This window comes from Protopterus annectens, chromosome 5.part0 (assembly GCF_019279795.1).
Source record: "Protopterus annectens isolate FY-2018-M chromosome 5.part0, PAN1.0, whole genome shotgun sequence".
NCBI lineage: Eukaryota > Metazoa > Chordata > Ceratodontiformes > Protopteridae > Protopterus > Protopterus annectens.
Genome location: NC_056735.1, coordinates 1,166,976,977 through 1,166,986,277, shown reverse-complemented (window position 1 = coordinate 1,166,986,277; position 9,301 = coordinate 1,166,976,977). Strand labels below are relative to the sequence as shown.

Here is a 9,301-nt window from a genome sequence, read left to right as displayed (position 1 = left end):
AGGGAGTCTCGTATGATGGACAGATACGGGAAGCGCATGTAGCAACATTTGGACTCAGATTACTGAATTACCTGACTCATTTTATTAGGTTGCAGAGGGATCTCTTGAAAGAGCTAGGAAATACTCTACAAGGTTCAGTAGCTGCAGGGGTTTCAGACAAGGTTTCCTCTCAGCTCTCCACCTAAAACTCTGTGGTTAACTCCTCCATGAGGCTTATTTCCTAAGCAGCAGATAGAGTGAGCAAGTTCAGGAATTTCCCTGAGGAGACATTCCTGGATGCGCTTGTGTGACTTCATGGAGCCTTTTAAGTCTACCTTTGTTAATGCCCCCTTTGATGGCTCATCTCTGTTTGGGCCAAAAGTTAATGACACACTCACCAGGTGTGAGCAAGAAGGTAAAACTCTCTCTGCCATACGAGTCTATTTTTCACTACCTTCCAGACCTAAAAGGTCAAAAGTAAGGAAAGATGTGGTTCCCAAAATCCCAGAGAGCTCTTCAGGACACATATGGTGATTCTTCCCCCAAGGGCAGAGGGGGAAGTAGTAATGGGAGACGCTGTCTATGCACCAGAGGGAGTCCGCAAAATCAGGGTGACAGGGATTCTTTCCGTGGTAGGCCTTTTCAGTGCTTCTGAAGGGAGGCCCACCTGTCCATCTCTGAAGGCAGTTGGGGTTCGCTTATCTTTGTACCCAAGAAGCCTGGCTAGAAATAACAAAAGACAAGTGAGTATAAAGCATAATATCCAGGGGCTACTCTATACCCTTTTCCTTCCCCGTTCCAAACTTAAAGAACATCCCCGACACCCCACCCAGTCAAAGGGAACAGGCAACTCTAGAAATTCAAAAGTTGCTAGACAAAAGAGTCATCCAAACAGCCCCTGCAGACCAAATAGAATCCAGAACTTACTCAAGGTTCTTTTTAGTTCCAATGAAAAGAGGGGACTGGAGACCCATACTGGATCTCAGCAGATTGAACAAATCAGTAAGGAAAACAAAGTTCCAGATGGTAGCACTGCAGTCAATATTCCCTTTTCTGGGAAAAGACGAATGGATGTGCTCTATAGACCTCCAGGATGTGTAATACCACATAAAAATGGACAGGCCATCCAGGAGTCATCTGCACTTCTGGCTGAGAGCCAGTCACTGCCAGTTTCGAGCTCTGCCCTTTGGTCTCACTACAGCCCCCCCGAGTGTTCACCAAATGTATGGCAGTAGTCACGGCTCACTTGAGATGTCTAGGATTCCAAGTGTTTCTGTATCTAGATGACTGGCTCCTAACCTCCACCATCAAGCACCTACTGATAGAAGAAAGAGACACCACTTTACAGCTCTGCTCTCATATAGGAATGATGATAAATTATGAAAAATCTGCCTTGTTGCCTTCTCAGCATATAATTTTTATAGGAGCAGATCTAGATACAACAAAAATGATGACAAAACCACCCCCAGAAAGAGTTCAAGTTCTATGACATCAGGTCCAAATCCTACTGTCCAAGAAGAAGGTTCAAGTAAGAACAGTTTTGAAAGTCTTGGGAACCATAACAGTGGCAATAACCCTGATTCCATTAGCACATCTGCACATGAGAATTCTAAAGTGGTTACTATTTGTTCAGTGGTCCATGCAAGAACTACCCATGTCCCACCAAATTTTGATAATGGAATCTTGCAAGAAAGACCTTCGTTGGTGGCTTCACTCCACTCATGTGACATTACGTCGACCATTTGTTCTCCCCCAGACATTAGCCATAGTGACCATGGATGCGTCCCAGATAGGGTGGGGGGCCTTATCTGGGTAGGACAGTCCAAGGTACTTGGCAGGACCATGAAGCCCATTTACACACCAATGTCCTGGAGATGACAGCAGTGCTTCTAGCATTGCAAGCACTTCAGGAGTCTCTTCCGCTAGGAACTACTGCAATACAGACGGACAACATGTCAGTTGTTTGGTATATAAACAAACAAGGAGGAACCAGGTCCTACCCCCTTTGTGGAGAGGCCCTGAGAGTATGGCAATGGGCAACCTCCTCCCAAAGCTTTCTGATAGCAATGCACATCCCGGGCAGATCCAACATGATAGCAGACAAACTCAGCTGAGCAATTCTGATGCCTCATGAGTTGTCCCTAAAACTGGAAGTAGGAAAATGATTTTCCACAAATGGGGGCAGCCTTGCTGTGACCTTTTTGCCACATCTATGAATGCCAAATGCAGCAGCTATTTTGCCCTAATCAGTCACCAAGGGATGCACTTGTACACGATTGGCCCTTGGGTCTCCTCTATGCCTTCCCTCCCTTTCCCCTGATACCAAAGGTTCTTCAGAAAGCCAGCTCATTGGGAAGCAATTTGATTCTTGTCGCCTCGTCAAATCTGGTTCCCCTTCCTTTGGCCTCATCTCCAGGAGGAGCTGTTGGTTCTGGACCCAATTACGGACCTTCTGACTCATGCATCAGGGATGCTCCATCCCTCTCTTCAGACCCTCAAATTGACAGCCTGGCTGCTCCAATTCAAAATATAGCCAGGCTCCCTAACCTTTCCTCATCTGTCAAACATATCTTGATCTCATCCTATAAGGATTCAAGGAGGAGATTATACATGAGTAAATGGAAAAGATGTTCTTCTTGGGCATTAAGTAACCACATTGATCCTTTTTCTGCTCCTATAGGTTCCATTCTTGTATTTTTGACAAAACTGTTTAATGAAGGTGCAGCTGCAGCTATCATTTGAGTTCAGTTTGGCAGCAATATCTAATTTTCATGTAAGTGATTTGGGTCTGAGTCTGATGTCTCACAAACTATGTAAAGCTAATCGAAAGGGCACTTTTTTATTAAGACCACCCATTAAGACCCCTTTACCACCATGGGACCTAAACTTTGTTCTGTCCTCTTTGATTCTCCCACCCTTTGAACCTGCATCATCCTGTGATCTAAAGTTCTTGACATGGAGAACGATTCTCTTGATTGCCATCACTTCTGCCAGAAGAGTTTCAGAGCTGCAAGCTCTATCGATACAGCCCCCTACATGCTTTTCCACGAAGACAGAGACTCTCTTTGAAAAAATCCATACTTCCTACCAAAAGTATGCTCAGAGTCTAATTTAAATCAGTCCATAGAACTACCAGTGTTTTTTTCCTAACTATGGCAACAATGCAGAATATGCGCTACATCAACTGGACATACATAGACAATTACGCTTCTACTTACACAGGACAAAGGACTTCAGAATATCTGACCAATTATTTATTTATTTTCGGAATCTAAAAAGAGGTGCTCCTGTGTCTAAGGTCACCCTTTCGAAATGGCTATCAGATTGCATTACCTTTACATACAAATCTCACAACAATGATCTTCCCTTTAAAGTTAAAGGTCATTCTACGAGTGCCATAGCAGCCTCATCTGCCTTTTGGGGCTAGACTACCAATTGACACCATTTGTGCTGCTGCAACATGGGCAAGGCCTCATACCATTATCACTCATTACAAAGTGGATTTGGCCTCCAGGAACAGGGCCTCTTTTGGGTCTACTGTCCTGGAGAATATTCTCCCATGAACTGCCCAAGAAAGTGGATGCTAGGGATGCTGTCCCACCAGTTAAGAATGAAGGCGGGATAGGACAACATCACATAATGAAGTTATATACTCACCATAATGTTCCATGTGTGTTGTCCATATCGCCTTCCTTCTTACATCCCACCCTCCTTCCTCCAGCCTTTGGCTCCTAGAGGACAGAGTGGTCAAGTTTGGAAAAATATGTTCTCTGACCTTCTTCTCTGCTGTTAAGTTTGAATAATGTTTTACTATTACATATTGTTTATCAGCAAACAAGATCTGGGGAGCTTTCCCAGGGCATGATGAGATAGGGATACAGCCACGAGCCAGTGGACGACCTCGAGCTTGTAAAAACGTCCGAGTCGGAACTGAGGATCGGTTCCGAACCCACCAGTTAAGAATGAAGGCGTGATGGGCAACACACATGGAAGGTTATGGTGACTACATAACTTCTTTTTATCTCAATACAGTTGTTTCGGTCATGCAGTTAGATTCATAGGTAATTACAGGCTAGCTGCCCTTGCAAAAGCAATTTTAAGCCTAACTAATGTCCTTTCAAATGTAAGAACTAAATCCTGTACCTTATTTGGGAGATAAATACCTTAACTATTATGCCAACCCCCAATGTTTTCACTTGTTTATAAAACAAAATAATTATTCCCCATTTCTAATCATCACTATAATCATTTTTTTTCTTTGTAAAGTGATATTCTCAAATGTATAGCAAGTGGATACAGCAAAAGGGCTGAGGGCTACTTATCTTCAACTGGATACAATGACTTAACATTCATTTTCATCCTGACAGTCTGACAGAATTAACTTAAATTGCTCATGGTGCATGCACGACAATCGTATATACAACTGCATGTAGTATTAAAGATAAGTATCTCAACAATACAGGCATGAAGCCTTGTGGCCTTCGCACATGGCAGAAATAGAGTACTTCTTGTTAAATCTGCGCTTGTTTACAACCCAGGCAAACAACTCGACACTATGTTTTTAGACTCTTTTACAATATTTCAAATACAGATATTTTGGAAAGCTATGTCTGAACACAAATCTCACAACAATTGTGTCTTTTTTCCTAAACCAAAAATGATGGGGAAAATCTGACAGCTCCAGAACTTTAAAACTCCCGAAATTTCATAAAACGTAACTGTTCCTGATTTTCAGGGACATCCCTTATTTTCTCTCAGATTTTAGGTCTGCCCACCCCCCTTTCTGGTGACTGTTGGAGAAAATATGGTTAATTGGGCTCAATAAATAATGATAATTAGAGTTATAGACTTCTTTTAGTTCAGGAAATGTATATTAATTCATATAATGTTATTCTCCCAATGCCTCAAGTTAATAGTGCTAATATTTAAAAACTGTCCCCTATTATTTCGATATTTGTCCCTGACTGGTTGATAGCTACAGTAGCATCATCCCTCCCAGTTGACCCTAATTTTGCTGAACAACATTGATTTTGTCCCTTTGCTGCACTGCCCCTCGTGTTTTTTTTTAACTTTGATTGGTACATCACAAAGGATTACAGACAGACTGTACTGTCTGAGACAGTAATGCCAGACACTACAGTTTCATACTTAGAAAATACACGGAGATGTGACGGGCGTCGTTCTGTTAATTTTGAGATAGTTATACCTCTCAAACCTTCGGCGCAAGAAATCTGGACAAAGCCTGACATAATGGGGTAAAATTGCCCCAAAACAGGCACAGATTTTAAATATTCCTCTTATAAACTTAGTTGTAAGAATAACAGGATTGCTAGCACGCCCTTTTGTGAAGGATATTAAGTCTGAAACTCAAATGTTTGTTATTATTTAACGACTTCAGTCCACAGCTCCCAGTGATTTGCCACAGAAAAAAATTATGAGAAACAGACCAACATCACGAGGCAAAAATCTGGAAATTTTGCCAGAATCTGGACAGTTGAGAGCTAAATTACCCCCCCCCCCCCCTATATTTTTAGATCTGTCCAAAATTCTTGAGCGAAGCAGTTGACATGTACAGTGTAGTCTGTTATTTGAAAATGTTTATTGGGTGAATCCTTCACTTGCAGTCGTTGGGTTCTTCGCTTCCGCTCGGAGCCCTTCGTTTCGTGCTCTGCATCCATTTAGGACCGTGGTTATCTCTATAGTAACCGACGCGCAGTGTTAATGTTTTCAGTTTTGAACACTTTAGTGCGTATTTCGTTTGTTACTTATGTGGAGGAAATTGAGTACGTTCGTTCGGTTGGTCAATTGTTGGAAATAAAATGCTTTACTATCTGTAGTCTACTTTTGGTGCTGGTAGATATACTGTAACGAAATCCTCTAAGCACCCTAGCTGACAGCACAGGCGTTTGTGCGTAGCGCTGCTGAACTCTGTTGGTTTGTTACGCCGACCTGAATTTAAGGTATGCTAAAACATAAGTATCTGAAAAGTGCGTTAACGATAAATTGACATGACAATTATTTTAAGACGTTTTAAGTTAATTACACCAGCATTTGAAAAATGTCCAAAATCTGGGTCGTCTTTATTATTTTTTGCTTGGCCCCTGACCTTTTAGGTAGAGGTCGAAAGGCATGTAGCATTTTGCAATCCCACCACAGCTGGTTTAGGGCAGTCTCTGTTTCAGCGAACAGCTGTATTGGTCGGTAAAACAAAATGCTGTCATGTTTATTGGGGTCTGCTGCAAGTGCTTGCATACTAGTAGCTTGTGACACACTTGCTCACTGCCACTTGCACAGTTGCTTGAAAAGGCAAGTACTGTAACACCCACTAGCCTATATTCTTAGCCCTTCAAATATCCAAGCCTATTAAACTGTATAGTCCCTACCACAGCTGTAACTCTAGCCCTAAAAGTCCCATCCAGCTACTAACCCAAGCTCTTATTCCCTAAACATAAAACTCAGCACCCCTCTCTAAACATAAAATCCCTGATCTCTCCCTAAACCTAAGACTCTACCCCATCTCTAACCCTCAAGGGCAATAATGGAGGACACTTGCTGCACCATGGTAGCATGTTTGCCTACTGCTTAGAATATTAAGGCAGTAGACACTCTAAATTGGCCCTTGGCATGAGTGCATGTGTGTGTGCCTTCCGTGGAAGGTTGGGCTGGCAACTCGACACTGTAAAACTCTACTGCCAATCATGAGTGGCAGGTGATCCGCTGTGGCGACCCCTAACTGGGAAAAGCCGAAAGAAGAAGAAGTCCTTTTTGACAGCTGTGTGCTATTACAGTAGCATTCTAAATCTTGTTACAAACAGGATTTTATAAAAAGTCACATCAGACAACCCCCGCAGCAAACAAGTTAAAAAATGAATAGCCAACACTAATCAGTTATTCATTTGAAGTGTAACATAAAACATTTATACGAGTGATTGTTCTAGTAAACCACTGAAAAATCATTCAGTTAATGTCAGACAGTAGAGCTTCATACTTCTTATCATTCATAAGATGCCTGTGGATGCAAAACCTGTTGTTCTGTTAACGTTTAACACCTGTGATTATGCTTTTTTTTGTCCTGTTTCTGATGAAATATTTAGTTTTCAGGTAGATAACTGGGGATTACAGTCAGTCAGTAATGAAAGGTATTAGAGTTTCATACTTCTTATATATCAGAAAATGTATGCTGATGCAACAGCCAATGTTGTTTTATTAACTTTTTAAGTGGATTAAAAAAAGAAGCTTTACAAGGGTTATACAGGCATTTGTAGTGATGCTGGCAATACTGCCATCTTCATTTTTGAATGCAACTTACTTATGGCCCAATGTTCTGCACTGTCCCCCCCCCCCCCCAAGTTTCCAATCACTTCCTAAACCTAAAACTCCAACTCTACTCCCTAAACCTAAATTTCCCAAGTGCTCCCTAACCATAAACTCCCCTCCTACTCCATAACCCTAAAACTCCTACCGCACTTCATAGGCCTCAATCTCCTTTCTCACTCCCTGACCTAAGTCCCCTATCTGCTTTCTACCCTAATCTACACTTCTACCACCTCTCTACTGCTGCCACACTTATTATCAAACTTGAATAACGTGTTTGGGCAAGGTGTGGCAGCTGCTTGCCCTAACTCACATTCAAGTTCAAGTGTGTCAGCCTGTACAAGCTACAAGATGCTTGAGTCCTTGGCTTCAAGACAAACTTGCTTGCTGTTTCGTGTTCAAAACGCAAGTGCTGTAACTTCCTGTAGCCTAATTTTGCTTAACTACTTACTCCTTTCAACACCTGATCCTATTAAGCTGTATAGTCCTACCAGGGCCCTTAGTCTAACCCTAAAACCCCATCCAGCTCCTAACCTGAATTCTCGCTCCCTAACCATAAAACGTCAGTCCGCCTCTCTAAACCTAAATTCCTGGATTTCTCCCTAAACCTAAAACTCCACTCCCCATCTCTAATCCTACAGTCCCTTATCACTCTCTAACCAAAACTAGAACCCCTTCCCTAAGCCTAAATTCCCCAATTGCTTCCTAAATCTAAAACTTCCCTTTTGCTCCTTAATCCTAAACTCCCCCTCCCACTTCCTAACCCTAAAACTCCTTTACTGCTCCCTAACCCTAAAACTCCCTTCCCTACACCCTAAACCTAAATTCTCTTTCTGATTACTGCTGTAGTCTGTACTCCAACCCTATTGTTGCTGCACTTACCTTACTTGAACTTGAATAATGTGTTTAGGTAAGGTGCAGCAGCTGCTTGTCTGAACTCATACTCAAGTTTGGGCATGAGCAACAACCTGTACAAGTTACAAGATGCTTGAGTCTCTGTCTTTGATACAGTGGTCTTTGGGTACTTGAGACTGGAACACTTGTAGTAGAACCTTTGTTTTTTTTACTAAACAATATCCAGTTTAATCAGTGCCAGCTGAAACTGTAGAAAAAAATATCTGCCTATAGAACTAAAATGTTTATTGTATTGTTTTTACACAGATGTTTTATTTGCATACAAATCCTGCTTCATTATTTTATAATTATTATTTTATAGGCTAGTTAGTAATTGCTTATAGATTCATAGGTAAGTACTAGGCCTTGCTGGCCATTTTAAGCATAGCCAGTTTCCCTTTTTTGTGCTCAAATGAGCCTATCCCATTTGGGTAGAGATTGGCCTTACCCATTCCATGGTTAGGGTAGTGGGATTTAGAGCACTTGCTTTTCAAAGAAGAGACAGCAAGCAAGTGTGTTTTGAAACAAAGGACCCTTAATGAAAATAAGTGGGATCATACCATAGATAGTCTGAGGGGATTCATGCATTGGATAAAGCTATTAGGAGCTGCCTCTGTCCATTAGTAGTACAGGGAGCAGTCCTGAGGTAAATTTTCTGTTTCTCATCCATAGATCTAAGGTGTGATTGAATATAGACAGGGATGAACTTTGTTTTAGGTGGATGGGGAGTCTGCTCCAGATTACTGGTATCTTCTGCAAGATTTACCTGTCCCGCCAAATCATTCTGTTGATGTTGCAGAAGAGGTTTGCATCCCTAGACTGAATATTTCTGATGCCATTTGATTTGTTGATGTGCAGTAAATCCATCAGTATTGGGTCGGGGATGCCTTGTGTGCCAGACACAGGTCACCTCCTAGCAGAGTATAGGATACCGAATATAGTGACATGGCTTTGAGTCAGTCCATATATGACATGTTATTTAGACCTTGTATCCTTTTAGTAAGATATCTCTGTGGGCATTCCAGTTGTTGCATGTGTTTGGAGGGATACATGCCAAAGGGGAGTTTTACTCAATGACTGGCTTATTGAGAGCTGAGTAAAGGAGGACATTGAC

At 41.9% G+C, this 9,301-nt stretch overlaps 1 protein-coding gene across 3 annotated transcripts in view; it reads left to right on the top strand.

Annotated features, from left to right (window-relative positions):
- The first annotated feature begins 5,613 nt into the window (after window positions 1-5,613).
- The window catches only part of LOC122801571, a 906,449-nt gene continuing 902,761 nt past the window's right edge, over window positions 5,614-9,301 (top strand). For 2 of the 3 annotated variants that reach the window (XM_044071013.1, XM_044071012.1), the window contains exon 1: window positions 5,615-5,939. The gene's annotated coding sequence lies outside the window, so the exon portion shown is untranslated. Of the gene's footprint in view, window positions 5,940-9,301 lie in introns of all 3 variants that reach the window. The other variant, XM_044071011.1, reaches the window with a different exon arrangement.